Raw genomic sequence first — 17,910 nt, forward strand, 5'->3', positions numbered from 1 at the left:
GCTTGCACATGCCTAACTGACACATCCTACAAGGCAGTCTGTATTCCAGCTGCTGTGCAAAAGGCACGGGAAGCCACACCAGCCCTTTGCAAATAAAACCTTATCGGAAGCCCCGAGGGCCAGTTACTTACAACTGGAGTTATCAGAAACTACAACAGCTAGGATTTCAAGAGATTACAACTGAACAACCTTACTTTTAAAAATTAAAAATTGAGTTTGTCTCGGACCTGAGGCTTGCAGCTCATTATGAGACAGCTCAAGGCTACAAGCAATTTTACTTATATTCATGACAGCTAGATTACAAAAGCACTGAGCCTATCTTACCTTAGCATTTCCTTTAACTCCACACCTAACACACAAACTATACTGGTTCTGGTTTGGTAAGGGACTCACCTTCAGCTACAACTTAGCTAGTACTTGATCAGCTTATCTTCAAGGATATGTTCAACGTAGGTAAAAACAAAAGCATGTAAGTGAAGGAAAAAAAAAATCTGACTTGTAATATACAATGCGAGGCTGTTAGTAGTGGGGCCCAGTTTCACAGAAACAAACCTGCTGCTCACAAGCAGGAAGGAGAAGCAGCAAATCAACGCTCAGAGTTAGCAGCAAAGGCAAAGAGAACATCTCTAGGGACAGGGTTACAGAGAGGCTTAAGTCTGTTGCATGTCACATCTTGGATATGGTGGGTTCCGCTCCCACAACTCCTGCTTCCCCAAAAAGAAAAAATAAGGAAAGTTCAAGGAGTAACATGAATGTTCAATATGAATCTTTCTGTACAAAATAAATTAATTATAGGCAAAACAGAGCAGGACTCCTCAACATGGAGAAGCTGGAAAACCTAGGAAAGTGTTATAAAGTTAGGAGTGGACTGGGCAGGGCGAATCAACTGTTTGCCATCTCTTCCAGTACCAGAGACTCTCAAGCCAAACTGGAAGGTAGCAGATTATCAGTAACACAAGGACATGGCCCTCATCCGACAGGTAGTTAAGGCTGTGAAACTACTGCTGGATGTAAGAGAGATGGGATTAAACACAAGCCCCAGGAGACACTAAACAAGCTAACAGAAAAGCAAAGCTCGGCATGTCACTAAATACAGAACTAGTGTTTGGCTTGGGAAATCCAACTGTAGATCTGGGAAGAAAGATGAATGCCAGGTTTGCCCCACTTCGCAGTCTTCCTGGGCATCTGGTTTGGCAACCACATCAGCTAATGGGTCAGATGAACCTTCCCTTTGATCCATCAAGACTCTGCTGCTTCATGTTCCTTTAACTTATGACACTTCCTAAAAAAACAACACAGTAACTTCAGTTGCTAATAACAAGCTATAGTTAACAACACTTGCTGGCATGACACCAAAATCTTCTAATCAATAAGTCATACTCTGCAACAGCTTGTGTCCAAAATCTATCAAGCAGAATGAAAGATCCCTAGAAGAGTGTTTTAGGCATTTTACTCTTACCTGGGAAATGCATTTTGTGCTGCAGTACTGCTGGTACTCCAGGTAGAGGAACAGCTGCTCCTCTCAAATGAGCACTCCTAATTAACCCCAGAGCAACGGGCTCTTCTCTCTGCTTGACTCCATTAGTCACACAGTAACCCAGGGAGAAAAGGTGCCTTTGCATGGGACAAAACTTGGTGTTTGGCAATTTGTAACAGAACTTAGACTGTGGGACACAAGCATAACTCAACCTAACCAAATCTGACATTCCTACAGGAATTGCGCATACTTGAATAAAGTCTCCTTTTATTTATTTTTAAAGTATTGACATATATGCCTGCCAAATTCAGTAGCTTTGTCACCAAGGGACTTCTGCCCTTGCAGCACTGGCTGCAAAGTGAAACAGCAGAGTAGAAAAGGGGCTGTGTTAAGAAAAAATCATCCCATTAATATCCCCCTTTCTCTCTTCTTTCTAGATGCAACTGCAAATATGCCAATACTGGCTCCATAAGGAGTGTTTTCAATCATGCCTGACAATTGGGATTTTATAGATAGTCTATTAACAGAGTCAAGCAAATGGTCACAACTCCTTAAGAGCATCCATCATGGGAAAGAAATGCACTGAAGTTTAGGATGCTGTGAGCTACGTAATGAAAACAGAACATACAGGAGGCTGAGGCACACTATTTAACCTACACATTTGTTTGAATACACAGTAAAAACTACCACACACTCTGAACATAAGGCCCAGCAACAACACAGGTGAGAGTCCTTTCTCTTCTGAAAACCTCACACAAGCCAATCCCACTGACAGACAACAGACTCACTGCCAGCCTAAGCATTTTTCAATTTCTCTCCTCAGCTATTGAGACAAATGAGGTTCCCTACAACCCAGACCGCAGACTGGCCAGCACACAGAGTCTGCGCTGAGCTTTCCATGACCAAAGCGCAGCTCCACTTGTAAGCACAGCCTTATTCTCTCCCAAGATGCTGTATCTACCTATATATGTTTGTACGTGTATATCTTCTTGAGAAATCCAAATTTTCACTCTAGCCTCCTGTCAGCACCTCTTGAGGGATGCAAATACATTCAGCAGCCAGCAGAATCCGGGTCCTGAAGCTTTCAGGGTAAGTCAGCAGCAACCCTTTCAGAACCAACCCTTATTGCCAGCAACATTCATCACTAAGCCCTTCAGCAGGTCTTCATCAAGCGTAAATGCTTTGGCTCCAGGATTTTTAATCAGAGTTAAGCAATGCTGCTTACAACTTCAAACGTGATAGATACCTCTTCTAGAGGTATCCTGACACCCTCCTGTCACCCAAGACGCTCATGGTAAAAACATGGGTTTGAAGCACCACCTTTCAAAACTCTGAAGTCAGTTACTGAGCTGCAATGAAAATAAGGCCAGGTGGTCAGGACTTGGGCATGTGGCTTTTCAGGTAACTACTACAGAAATGGAAGTCCAGTGCGTGAGACAAGGAGGTCAAATCCAACTACCACAGCAAGGCTGCTAGAGCCCTAAGTCTTATATCAATGCTAAATCAACTAGTAGCATTCAATATAAACACAAATGCAAGAATTAGGAGCTAACAACTTACACCCATCAGAACAGGCACAATGCAAGTAACAACCTTCTAAATAACTTGATCTGCTGGACAGATAGAGCTGACATTGCACAATTACTTGAGCCAATGATGAATTTCACAAACTGGTAGAAATTTGAATTTTACAAATTCTACATGCATTTTCAACACATATGAACTCAATTATTCACAACAGTTCAGCTGCTGACCTCCTTTCTGCACAGGTCATGCTGAAACAGCTTTGGGGGTGAGTGGTTTCCTCAGCATGCTTGCACCCAAGAGCCAGCTTGGCTGCCTGCTTCTGGCCATCTTCTGCCTACAGCTGTTCTTTGGCTTTGAGAAGCTCCACAGAAGAAACAACTCATACTTCTTGATTTGCACAGATCTCTAGCACATCTGATCTATACAGTAGTACAGTTTGAAGCTTGAATTTTGTTCATCACGTTAAAAACTTTTTAGCAAGTAGTAAAGTCTGGGACTGAAACAAGTTCCCCAAGAAAAACTGTGCTGTAGAGGCAGTGAGCCCTTCTGATCTGCGGTAGTGTAAACTACAGCTCAAATTTATCTTGCTGCCTTCCAGAGGAGTACGATACCACTGAACTGAATATCAAAGTAAAGCAAGTAGTCTTGAAAGCTCATCCTTCCTCTACAAAAAGGGAAAAATGCATATATTTTACATGTAAATAGATGATTTTGTCCTCCCCTTACTATACTGCACATGTACTATTCAAACTATACTTGGCAAAGGTCAGATGAAGATGGCAATCTGAACAGGTAGCGACTTCCTCAAAAGCAAGCACTACCTGGAAGTTGGTTTTATTTTCCAAGCCTGGCATCTAGAATTTTCTTAAGTTAAAAAACTGGCTACCCAAATCTCTATTTTCATGCCACAGAAATAGAAAGGAAGCCACAATCTCTCTTATGAGAAAGCCACAATTGAAATAGTTCCCAAGGGAAAACTGTGATCATGAAGGCACTTTTCCCCTCATTTTAATTTTCTATTTCAGCCGGCAAGAGCAGAACAAAATGGACACGTTAGACTAGGCCATTAAAAAAAATCCAGTCTCCTCTTTATGAAAACTTAGCAGGTCAAGTTACACACAGTGTTATTCCTCATACAGAGGCAACTGTTTGTTTCCCTCTTAATAGTCTTCTTTCAGTTTATTCATCCTTATTCCCCATGCACAGAGCTGCAGGCATCTCAGCAGCTGAGTAAGCCAGTGAAGAAGGTCCAAACGACCATCAGTCTCTCCTAACTGCACGTACCCTGTAGCACCGCTGCTGTGAGCCTTGTTGGCCTCATGGAAGAGGAGGGATGGAATGAGCCCAGGCGGTTGCAGGAAGAGGGGCAGTTGGGGAATCACTTTGTGCAGGGAAGTCTGAGGTTATCTGCCCCTGTTAATTATCAATTTGGGAACAGGCATTGATTATTTGGGCAAACGCAGAGAGAACAGCGTGGCTTTTGAGAAGCGGCAGTGAAGCAAATAAGCCATTATTGATTCGTGTGTTTGCCAAACATTTTCACCCACTCACAACAAGGAGAGTTTAAGAGGATTTTCGCTACACGGTTAGCAATAACACAGGCAGCCTCTCAAGCGCCGAAAAGGGAAGCTGGAACATAAGCCAGATGCAGAACTCTTAACAAACACTGATTCACAGCTCCAGTCACATTCAAAGTCATGTATGAAATGAGCAATTCAGTCATCCAATAAGCAAAGAAGGGGAAAGAGAGGGCAATTATGTTTCTGTTTAACAGAGTGCCATTTAAAGTGTTCCTTCTGATTCAGCACCGGCCCTTGTGATTGGTATCCTTGGCCTAGCACCAGTGAATTTAATTATACAATTACTGAAACAGCACAGCGCTCTCCCTGCCCCGCTTGCCCACAGCCAGTCTGGTGCAAGTCACAGAAATTAGTCAGAGAGCAGAGGCAGAGCAGCTGACTCCTACCTTACCTTCAGATTACAGACTTGTCTGCACGTTAGCTCAAGCGTTACTGGAAATAAGGCGTTTCCTTTAATCAAGAACATCAGGCCTAATTTTCTATATTGCCTGATACAGTGAGAGTTTGTGAAACCAGACAGTAAGTTCCTTAGCATCCACTGGTTACATATGTAGTTGAAATTCATCTTTACTACTTAAATTGACAACAGTGTGTTTGGATCCACATCACCTGATAGTTGATTCTTCCTCCACTGTTAAGCTCCCAAAAGTTACTTGAGCTCTGAGCCCTCTCCCTAGCTGTGACTTCTCGTAAGGCTTGTCAGGCACTCGCAGAGCTAACAGCTCCAGCAGCAAGCAGGGGTGCTACCCCACAGCCAGCACCACATGAGCCTCCATGGCTCTTCTCTGGCTCCCGGAAACAGCGGTAGCAGTCAGTCACTGAGGGCGCTCGGGCAGCGAGCACTGCGTGCCTGGAAGCCAGGCTCACGTCGCTGCTCCCCTACGGGGCACAGCTTGGCATCAAGGACAGACCAGGGTCTCAGCCACAGTCAAGCAGCCCTGCTCGGCCACCAACACACTTGTTGGCAGTGCTGGAGCAAAAGGCTCCCCGCCTTGCTCTCTGGGTCAGTTCTGGGCCGCCTACACTCAGGATCTGGTGAGGAGAGAGAAAAGGCAAGAGGCAGCAAGCAAGGGGCACCCAGCTCTCCCTCTTTCAGCTTGCACCATTCTCAGCAGAAAATATCACCTCATCTTGTTGTTCCAAGGTGAAGCTAAGAGCTTGGTCGCAATACTTTGTTACTTTGTCATGCCATAAGGATGCTGGCCACTTCAGAAAGCTTTTAAAAGAGAATGTTCTCTGCAATGCCCATGTGGCCTTATCCATCCCAAGGGCCAATTAATTTTGGATCCTAATTGCTCCCCTAATGTTCCAAGTATACCAACTTGGATTGAGCAGAGGATTTCCTTCAAAGGACAAGAATTCAATTGAGGGATCTGAAAGCTTAAGGGAAAGGCAGGGACAGAGTGACTAACATTGTTTTAAAGACAACATGTGAGACTTCTTTCTCATCATGAATTCCAATCGTGTAGCCTGCCTGTATGCAGCTCTATTTATTCCAGCACAGAGGAGCCAGACAGACCACAGGACCTTCATACTAAGCACAGCAAAGTTCAGCATAGAGCCCCAGCTTCTGGAGAGCTTGGCAAGCAGCAGGGACCCCTGGAGAGGCAGGGCAAGCAGCAGGGACCCCAGGACACTAAGGAACCACCTTCCCAGAAGAACAAGCCTCAGCTGAAGCCCACTAACCATTTCTAGCCTCAGAGGCAGTTACAGCTTCAGGGCACATGGGGAGACCCACTGGCAACACAAGAGGAGCAACACGGTTTACTTTCCAGGTCTAGATCAAAGTTAGGCTCTTAAGATGGGCACCTAGGATCATCTAGGATCTTGTGTACAACTCCACATCACATTTGCTGTATTTTTCTTCTCATTCTTTTATTTCTTCTAATCAATATGGATTTTTATTACTACATTTTAAAATCTGATTTTTTTCCCCCCCAAACATGAGTCCTGTACAAGCCTCTCTTTACCTGTCCTCCCATCGCATCACGTAGTTTTCCCACTATCACAATAGGATGCCATCACAGAACAGCTCTTCAGCACAGCCAATTTCTTTGCGGGGGGGAGAGGGGGAAGGGTTTAAGTGCGTTAATACACAGGTATCCCTACAAAACCTATCCTGTTAATTAAGAATAATTTTCAAACTATCGACAATTGGCAAATTCATACTTTTGGGTAAGAGCCAATTTCTGTCACCAGCTCAGACTGTTGCAAGACTGATTTTTAATTTCAGGCACAGGCTGAAGTACTTTGGATGCAATCAGAACCAATTCCGAACTGTTTTGTGACCAAACAAGCCACAAAAGCAGGACCTGCAATGGGAACACTGCCTATACCTGCACAAATTAAAGGCAGAGCCAAAACATATGGGTTGTGGTTTGATTGATTCTTATCGCAGTATATTCTTTTTTTTTTTTTTTTTTTTATTGCCTATGCAATAGTTGTCTTCAGTAGTTGCTACCTGAGAACTACTGTGACCATATCCACTTTCTGGGCTAAATTGAAGCCAGTTATAAGCACTTCAGAAATCACAGGGAATGACAACTCTAATTATGCACTGCAGGATTAGATCAGAGATTGCTGTCAAAGCACCATCTCAAAATACATTAACTTGGAAATTACTAGTAGCCCAGGGAGTAAACTCAAGTCAGCTCTTTTCCCTTCACTCAACTTCAGTTTTGCAGTTACACGACTGCCCTTTCTGGCAAGCTGGCTTTACACTAATTATGCCATCTTTCCTGCCACCGTTACCTCAATAGAAGGTAATAATCAACGCGAAGGTGATTTAGCTGCCTTCAAGTTCAGCTCAAGCCAATGCATGTTTCACCTATCACACTATTTTATCCAAGAGAAGTTTTGTTCTAAAAGAAGGAAAAGAATCACAGGAAGAAATTAGTTACAAAAGGCTTGTGCCTCTTACCTGCAATACAAACATTCGAGCAGCATAGAACCTGCAAAAGATAACTCACCTCATGGGCCCTTCCATGTGTTAGTTCCCTCTGGGACCTCTCAACAGCAACAGTTTTCTTCATTTGATAGCAGTATTACCCTCGGCATCTTTTACCCTCTGCAGTATTACCCATCCTTCTGCTTTTAGTCATCCTTCTTGGATGAATAAACCCTTCCCTTCTGCCTTGAAATCAGTAGTTGCTTCAAGGAAACAGTACAGTTTGTGTCAAATGACCTGGAAAAAAAACAGCTCCCCTTGCATCTCTCTATGCACATTTAGTTTCTATCTCTGTTTTCCTATACGACCTTAACACACAAACACACACACACAAAGCTTTTGCAGGAGGTAGGTAGCATGCATATTCCCAATATTTCTATGAGTAAACTGATCCTCCCTCTGACTTGTCAGTTATCTTCACCTTGCTAGATTTTCTCTCAGCCCTCACCATTTCAGATTTGTTCCTGCTGGCCTCTAGGTCAAGTACAAAGACTAGCTCTCATGACAGTGACAGTTCTTGAATATATTCGGGCAGAACCAAGATAGGTACAGCAGAGATCCTTCCTGCAGCTCTACTTTAACCACCACATGCTCAACAACTCGCTCAAAGTCCTCCTGCACTGCACAGGAACGGCTCGATTGGTCCCCAGTGAGAGCTGCTATTTTGCTCCTATCTTCCCTCACCTCTCCTGCTCTATCAACAGCACAACAGAAGCGTTGATAGCTTGACTTGGATCCTGACCTAACCCTTCAAATCTCCCTCCAAAGGAACAGACACACGGAGGAGAAATTCACCAGGTGAAAAGAAGCAACTCACTCCTGCATTAACATAACAGATGCTAATATTGCACTGTGATTCTGAGGTTTTGAGCAGCACACAGCTTATCTCCAACAAAAGGGCTTAGAAAATAATCAATAGTGAAGTTTTTAAATACAACACTATTCCAAATGCTTGTTACCTGTGATGTTCCACTCTGCTATGATAATATCAGGAAGTTTTATGCCTGTTTCTTACTTACCTTCCTAGCCACATTTCAAGCACAGATCCATTTCACTGCACTACCAGAACTGGTTTGCTAAGGAAGCAGTTATTTCATAGATCCACTTAACTTTTAAAAATTCCACTAAACAGGAAGAATACGGCTTCTACACGGCAATGCAATTCTTTGCTATCCTAAGAGAAGAAATCTCTTCATCTACATTTGGGACTCTTTTTTGTAAATAACATGACAGCTCCGTTAGAAAACTTCTTATTAAGGCAGTGATTTTTCCACCTGTACACTTAATATATTCCACACTGTTGGCAAAGGAATTAGCAGAGTAACTTAGGTCACTCATTAGCATGTATTCCCACTTAGGTCTTTTGGTGTTATCTGCTATTCAAGGCGGGTGTTGCACATTAAATCTAGCCCATTATGTTGTGCTAAGCTTCCCGTCATAAAAAGGCACTTTACCTCATTTAGATTTTAATTATATATAAGCTTATGAAAGGATGATTTAATTCCTTTTGCCTACCTTGATACTGCACTTTTTTAAAGCAAGGTGGGAAAAAAACGACAGAATTGATTTGAGACTCAAACAAACCGATTGAAACTAAGTTTCTGTTGAACAAACTAGCACTGCATGAGAAATTTCACGTTTGAGTGCATGGGGGATTTATGTGAAAAAAACTCTCCTAGTTGAGTATTTAATTTGTGTTTATTTGAAGAGATGCTTTCCTGTAATCAACATCTCCATTAAAAAGCAGCTTACACAGCTGCCTTGCTCAATATCATAGTGATTTAATGCACTTCTACTCTCAGAATAACTCGGCTCAAACACAGCAGTCCATTGTAGCCTGCTAAGACTACTGTCCTCTACTGTCATCCCCTACAGCATTAAATGAAAACTTTACACAGACCCAGAACAAGGACTTAATTGAGCTCGAGCCAGGCTCGATGGAAGCTGCCCCCAAGGCCCTCCCAGAGTAGGTAACGCAGCATCACTGCCTCCCGAACGAGCCTTGCTTGTCGAGGCAGCAGACACGCGTCGACACGCAAACCTCGCGGGGCTTCTCCACAGGACCCCCTGCTTCTCTCTGTGCACACAAGGGGCTGCCTGGGGAGCTCAGCACTGGTGCCTGCTGAAGGAGCTGATTGTCTGGGGGACCTCTGCCTCATTTACTGGGCAAAAGGAACAAAAGAAGGGACTGTACAAGGGAGGACCACAAGGGAAACTGTCAAAAGCCACTCTGGAAGAAGATGCCTGTCCATCTCTTCCGCTCATTGGCAAGTGCCATTATAGCAGGAGAACCCAAACCAGCCTGCTAACACACACTCTCTGATGTTTCAGAGCTACAATACAAGCCAGGACACTGCATATTAGTAAAGGAGATAAGGAGCAGCGGGATTCCCACCCCAAGCACTTGAAAGCCTTGCCCAAAGACACAGTGCAAAGCCTAGGATAGTCCGCTGCCTGCTCTTGACCACCAAACGCTCACCTCATCCTGTGCTGTATGAACACACACAAAAGCTGTAGCCTGACACCAACACATAGCATGGGGCTATGATCAGGCCCCTATTGGAAGGCTAGTCCTTAAGTGCTCTGCCTTTAGGTTAAGGTATATTCAGCCTCACCCACTCGATATGTAGCACTCTTCCTCTTCCCTCCTTGGAGACCATCTACAGGGTTATAGAGAGCAGTAACTCCCTGTTTTCTGACCCCACTCCTGAGGGGTAGGTACTGCAAAGTAGGTCCTGCTCACCTTGACACCATCACCCTGCCTACAAGCAGAAGCTTCACAGATAAATTTATCACCTCAGCTCACCAATTGGTCTTTCAAAAACCTTGGCAATTCTAAATCCACAATACTGTTAGCACTGTGAGACAGACCAACATGGAAAGGTCCAATCAAGACATATGCGCTATAGAAATGGGATTTTTAAAACAGTAGTTTTCACATATTATGTTATTACAATATAGTCCTTAAAGTTTCAATTGGCATATTATGCTACTACTGTGGGTCCTTGGGTCAATTTTCTACAAAATGAGTACCACTTTGAAAGATAAATTGCTGCTTGGAACAGATACTATTTTAGTAATCAAATAAATCAAATTTGTTCAAAACAATCTTGCAAAAACATTCTCAAGCTCCTCTGGGAAAAGAAAAAAAAACAAATAAGAGCACAGCACTTTATACGTCTGTCAAGTTCATGTTTTATAGCAAGTGATACGAGGGCAAGTATTAAATATAAGTTTATTAGCACAAAAACTCTTCATCTTTGGTGGAAGAGGCAGTTACTGCTTTAAGTTATATCCTATAACCTACGTCACTTTGTATGTTTACAACAGGCTTACACTCTTTTTAAGGCAACTCTCAATTCCTCAAGGCCACCAATTTAACTCATAAGCGTCTGCTACATTTCCTGCAGAGCTGAAGCTTAACCCAGCTCAATGGGTAGAGTGCTCCTCCCCGGCAGCCGCCAAGTGCAGATTGTCCTGGCCCTTCGAGCTCAGCCTGGCTGGACACGCAGCAGGCAGCAGCATTGCAGGGCTTGCCCTCCCCCAAACACCCAGTGCTGCTCCAGGGAGAAGGAAAGGAAATGGGCTCATTTTGATAGGACTATTTTGGTCACCTAAGGGAAGCAATCTAGAGTGTTCTTCACACACTGAGAGTTCTTCCAGTGTCCTCTTCCATTTAAGATTTTTTTTTTAAACATTCCCACCAACTTGTTTTTTCTCTCTAAACCGCAAAGGGAAGATGATAGCTCCCAAACTAGGGTGTGTGGCCAGGCAGCAGGCAAGCCTCTTACAGATACTTGCATCACATGAAATTTTAAACACTTGTGCTCAAATGCTACCTTATTTTTACCTATCAGAATCATCTACATGCAAATTTACTACCTCTTAAAAAAATGGTGGAGAAAAAAAATATTTCTTTCCTTAATCTCCCAGATTCTGAGGCCAAAAATTAATTACCACCTTAAACCTTTTACTCAGTAGGATCAGATCTTACTTTCACCAAGGAGCACTATGGAAAAAAGAGAGGGAGTACACCCAGACAATACTTGATTCACACTTTGAGAGGGAAATGTGCTATAACAATAAAGAGAGGTGATCACACTTCTTAGTCCTGTCTGCTATTTAAGCCTTTTGAAAGCACTGTTAGAAGGTCTGACACTTCATCTGAAATAGTCCAGTATAAGGTTTAAGGGAAGAGGTGGCAATAGAAAGGATGGCTATTACGCAGTTACGTAAGTAACAAGGGCACAAATTCAGATTTCTGTTTAGTTCTCCAATTCCCGCCCAGAGTTCAACCCAGTAAACTGATCTATTTTTAGCTTTTGACTCTTAGGGACATTTCCTTCCTTCATCCATGTAACTGCGTCACAGCTTCTCAAATGTTTCCCTTTAGCTAAGGAGGATGCATCTGATCCCAAGCTAAAAAAGCCTAAAGAGCAGTTGCACTCACATAGACACGCACCCCGAGAAGTTATTGTTGGCTGAGCTGCAGCCCGCCTTGTCGTCTGGGATGGCCAAGTGCAACTCGGGTCCATGCAGCGGCCGGCAAGAGCAGGTCGGCGCCCGCCCACCCTGCAAGGAGCGCCGCCCGAGCTGCACTTCGGACGTTCATTCTCAGTAGCTTGGCTAAGCTCTGCTGCCCGGCTAATTCAACAGAAGAATGGTTACATTTTCCCATAACAGGAACAGAGATGAAGTTGGGGTTTGTAACTTGGCTCTAGGCCACTGAGCTAAGAAATTCAGTAGTGACCCCCTTCTTTTTACTTCCAAAGACAGCCTTCCACCAGATTCTGAAAAGCCTGTCTCTAGTATTTTTTAATTAAGCAATTTAACAATTAATTAAGTAATTTAACAAGGCAATCACCAAGTTACTACATAAGCCATTATAGCTGACCTCATCTTTCCAAGAGAAGAGATGCCACATTCCTAAAGGGCGGCAGTTCGCCTTGTCTCTGTTGTCCCTACGGAACGGCCTGGCCCACATCAGCCCGTGCGTGGTCAATACAAGAGGGACTGAGGCCCGTGTGTTCTCTGCCTCAGCCAGCGGCAAGTTCAAGTGTAGCAAGTAGCTCTTCCTCCCTACGGAGGATGGGGACTTGAGGCTTACAAAAGGTGATTGCAAGTGGTGCAAAGCAGCAGCAGCAGCTAACAGTGTAAGCATGCTGTTTCCAGTGTTTTGGAAGGAATCTGCCAAAATGCACAACCAAAGTGAAGCTGCTAACTAACATCAATAGAACAAGTGAATGAAGGCAGAGATAAAAGCTGAGGGGGGTTAAGTTCAGGTCTTTTCCAACAATAAAAAACAAGGCTGTTCAGATCCTTTAGAGAAATAATATACATTTTGTTTCTTTATAGCAACAGAAAGGGAGAGAGGCGTTAAAAAGAGGGACTTGAGACATTTGATATCTTCACAACTTTCATCTTTGTAGTAGATGAAGGCAAGCAGCTTTTGCACAGAACAGGACTCGTCACAATCAACTTTTATTTCAGTTCATCCCTATTTACTAGCAGCTTTTTATTTTTAAAGTGCCTTCAACTTCAAATGTCTGTTTCTCTAATTTCAGAAGAACTCTAAAAGGCCAAGACATTTCAGCTGCAATACCTTAGTCTAAGTTTCCAGAGGAGGGTGGGGTATCTTTATGATCTCAGCAAATTAAATCATCTTTGTACTCAATGTTAAATAACCCAAAATGTCCCAAAGTGAGTGGCAAGATGAACATTTGGAAAGCAAAGGACTTATCACCATGACACGTCCAGAAAAAAAATTATACACAATGATGTGAATTCAGACAAGTCTTCACTGGAAGTACAGCAGAATCAACAGGAGGTTAGCTAGCTAAAGCAGTATCTAAAGACGGTATTCATCCTAATTCTTGTCTTAAAACTGCTGGTCTTAATGCATTCTCCCTGTATTATCTGGACCAAACTCTAAGAAACATCACCTCATTTCCTCCCAAGAGCTAACATCTGCTTTGGCTCCGAAACTCGGCTTCCGCATTTGGCCATTTTCTTGAGCAAACAAATCTACACAGAAACACTGCCCAGTCTTTGATGGCCTCTAAATTATTTACCAGTTACATGATCTAAAGCAAAGCTAAATAAGAGGCATCTAACTGATCAAAATCCTTGACAAAACATCTCACATGGCTATAGCTTCATTAATGTCCAAAAATGCAAGAATTTAGTTTAAAATTTTAAGTTATTAGAATCAGCTTTTACATATACATACATACAAGCATGTATGAAGTTAGCTACCGAAACACGAGTAGTTGTTGACAGTTTGCAGACACCTCAGGAATCAGCAGTGCTGCTTGCAGGTATGTCAAGGTGACAAGGAAACAAGAGTGGTTAAGACTCAGACTCAGGACTAGACTCCCTCCCACTAGGCTGAGCCACAAGAGCGCCATCAAGGCGTCCATGGACCCAACTCCCCACTTAAAGATTCATCATGCAAATTCAGCTTTCAAACCACACCAAATATTCTGTTTGGCAGCATGGAAATGCATACACATATATGTATTCATGCAAACTGGTAAAACACACCTTCCTGAAACTCAGCCTCCTATCCTGACTCTGTTACACTAGCTGATAATGCTAACCTTACTCCTACATACATTTTAAAAAATTAGATGAGCAGCTTGTTGAAATACTTGAACATAAAACATGCCAGGCAAAACAAACTACTGGCATAATTTTAGCACAGGATACCCAGTTGTCTTCCAAAGATTTCCATCTCATTCCCTTATTATCCTTAACTGATACAAAATTTAAGGAATTTTCTCACCTCTCTGCAACGGTCCCTTCTTCCTCTCAAGAAAACAAAAACCTCAAATAGTCCCAAATGAGCAAGTTCAGGCCTTCAGTAAGGTCCAGGTAACAAAACATCACATTCAAACTACTATCAAGATGTCCAGTTCAGCACTGCTCAATAGGAAAGTGTCAGGTATTTGCATTTTTTTATTATTATTATTAATCAGTGCTACAGCCACTTACATGTGGCAGTAACTATGACACGCTGAGATGAAACAAATTTAATTAAATGATTTGAGAAGACTCAATTCAAGAGCCTTGGAAAACTGCCCTACTTTTTACACAAACGCCCCCAGGCAATTAGGTTCTCCCTCCTCCTCTGTGTAAGGAGGAGCAGCTGGGATCTACAGCTCCCCTTCCACATGAGTTAGAGGACCCATTTAGCAGATAAGCCTCTGAACAGGATTCCGATCTTTGAAACAAGGTCTGCAAGCTCCTTTCACACAGGCTGTTCAAACTCTGTGGACACAACCCATTTATGACTCTCCTCTTCATATACCAAGAAAACAATCTACTCTAAAGGCCGAAAAACAGATGCTGTAATGCACTGTAGTGTCTACTGCTAAAAGCACTTGAATTGTTCCATGTCATCTCAATCCCTCCTCCTAGCTGCCGGCTAAGTGATCTGTTTTCTCAAAGCAGCAGTATCCTTCCTGAAGGAATATGACTCAGCTTTGCAGATCATGTGTAGTGTGTATTACTTCACCAGGAGTCTACTTTTTGATTTCACTGCACCAAGAAAAAAAGTTAAAGTCACTCCCCCAAATTAAGCATTTTTAATAAGAAAAAAAAACAAAGAGATATGGTCTTTAAGTTGTTTCCTAAAGTAGTTTCTTGTTTTATTTAGTAGTGTTTTTTCTTCTTCTTAAAAAAAAAAAAAAATGATTACACTTAGTTCTCACCAACACCAAGCAGGAAAATTTGTTTCCTTTGTTCTCTGCAAAAGCATCACCCACCTTCAAAAGGCTATCACACTCACCCACTAGCACACTTTCAAAGCGTCAATGTATTTTCCATTTTAACACTTTTGCTGACCACAAGCAACTATTTCAACAGTGATCTTACTTTTTATTCAACTTCTGCAACCTCTGAAAGCCTTAGCTTTATCAAGTCCCACTCCAGCTCTAGCTACTCCATTCTAAAGCTTAATTCTGAGCATACAAAACCCTAAATCCAACTCACCTTACTTTCAAAAACAGCTTTTCTCCACCTCACATTTACCTTCCACTTCAAATGCACAGTGAGTTTAACATCTACCACAGATGTTAGCAATACTCCCTCCCCTCCCAGAAACATTTGACACTTGTGTTCCTTTCCTTCGCAAATATAACCAAACCTCTATCTCACCTTGTCTTGCAGTATCCCCACAATAAGTGCGGCTGTGCCACACCACACACAGCTGCTCTTGCATCTTACACTCAGGTGCTCTGTCCTGTGCATTGCTGCAGGTGGAGTCAACCCAATGACATCTTGCCCAGAATAACTTCCCACTGTTGCTTCATTGGTTCTGCAGTAATTTTCGTTGTGCACACTGCACATCAGCAACTACCAAGGTGTGACATTTCTCTACTTCAGAATTCTTCTCCTCAAATAATGTTCCTTCTCCCTCCCCCCCCCAATTTTACCATCTCATTTTAATGGATACTGCTGGAATGGGATTCAAAATTTACCAGGACTAGCTGCTTTTTGACCTGTGGCAGCTATCCTGCTACAACCTTTTCACTGAGCAATGCAACTCAAGAGAACAACATAAGAGATTCTTGAATACCAGATAGAAGATATTTTTGTTCATGTTTTAATAAAAACAGAGATTTTAATATCTTGAAATTATTTGTGCTGCCACCTCCAAGAGCTGTGGTCACTCTACAAGAGAAAGTGCGTTCACAACACAGAGGGAAGGCAAAACAGCCTGCCAACCACTTAAGCCTTCTCAGAGAAACGCGTTATCTTCATTCTTTCTTCAAGCTACCACCACTGTTACTATCCTAACTATTTCTTCTGCTATGTAGCTTGTGCATTAGCTTCATAACATTGACGTCCACACACTTCTCCAGTAACTAGCAGCGACTGCCCTGAATGCTCCACAATGCTGGCACGGCTCAGCGTAAGCTGCAGGAAAGAGCTGCTAACTTGCTTCACCCTTTATAACCACCACATAAGTCACCACTTCATTAAATGGCCAGGCACACGCTGCCCCCCACGTCCACGAGACCAAGAACCACGACAAACAGAGGGCAGCACGGAGATCCTGTGGGGAGGGAGAGCCTCCCTACCACCAAGGTAGCTGGCCAGCACTTCACTTTCAGCTTCCCCATTACAGTCATTTTATTAGACATTTGTAGCAACTCTGTTCCAAGTGCAATGCCAAGCAGCCCACACAACCACAGCTCTGACTATATCCACTGTAAGTTAACTACTATACATTGGCAGGACATGGAAGAACTATTAGAAAGGTACTACCTACACTGAAACTCTGTAAGTCATCTTAAACTTACACACTCTGCTTCAAGGGTTTAAGCTGAAATCCATTTTGGGGGTATAGTTTTTAAATTTGACACTTGACATGAAAGCTATTTTATCCGCAATTTAAAAGCTAGAAGGATTTTTTTTTTAATTATTCATGGAAAAGTTATCTTTTTAGCAGTAAACTTGCTTTTTCTTTTGCATATAATCCTTCTCCTCCCCTTCCCAGGAGACCTTTCTCTGCTTCAGTAAATTTTTTAATATTGTCTAGTATGGGCGGTCAGCTCTCCCAGCCTCTAGCACAGAGGCACTACTGTAAAACAGGCCAACTGCATACAAAACAAGATGACCAGGGAGAAGCAAAACAGCTTCCTGAAGCCCTATGTTTCTAAGTAAATCTTTTGATTTGTATCTTTGTAGCCTTATTTCTTAAGTGCTGTCCTCTAAGATTGCTATTAAAAACAGCCACCAATAACTGTCATGCTTGAATTTGACTTTGCAGAACTGGAATAGTTAACACCTCCAATGAGGAGGCTTCCAGAGCCTGTTCCATTTTTTATTTTATTTTTCAAACATTTTGGCCTCTGACAGAAAACTCTGCCACTTGCTCAGCATGTAAATTTTGCTCTTTCTTCAAATACAGCAAGTTCACTAAATAGATAGTAGCAAGAAGACTCTTCAGGGGCTTTGAACACCCTATCATTAGCCCATACATGAGTAAAGTAACTGTATTTCTTGCTGAAGTCACTCCAGATCTATTTAATGGGAAATAACAAAGACATCCACTTCCATCACAAAATTGTGAAGAATTATTAGTTAATGGTCTATTTGTTTTTGTTTTCCTCCACTGAGACTTTTGGAAACATTCCTAAGAGGTACCTGCTATTCCATCTAGCAAAGGCTTGACTGAAGTTGCCTACAAACCTTTTTCTCTGCACCCCTCCAACTTCCCAGAAACTTTATTTAGTTATTAGAGAGTCAATCAATACCTCTTTTACTCTTTTTGCCTACACTTCTTCCACGTGAGAGAGAAAAAACAAAATTAATAAGCTCCAACTATCAAAAAAAGTTTGAATTTGTAGAAAGATGTTAAGGGTGATAGGAGG

The sequence above is a fragment of the Nothoprocta perdicaria genome, unplaced genomic scaffold (genome assembly GCF_003342845.1).
Source record: "Nothoprocta perdicaria isolate Ctin4 unplaced genomic scaffold, notPer1 scaffold_55, whole genome shotgun sequence".
NCBI classification, from domain to species: Eukaryota; Metazoa; Chordata; class Aves; order Tinamiformes; family Tinamidae; genus Nothoprocta; species Nothoprocta perdicaria.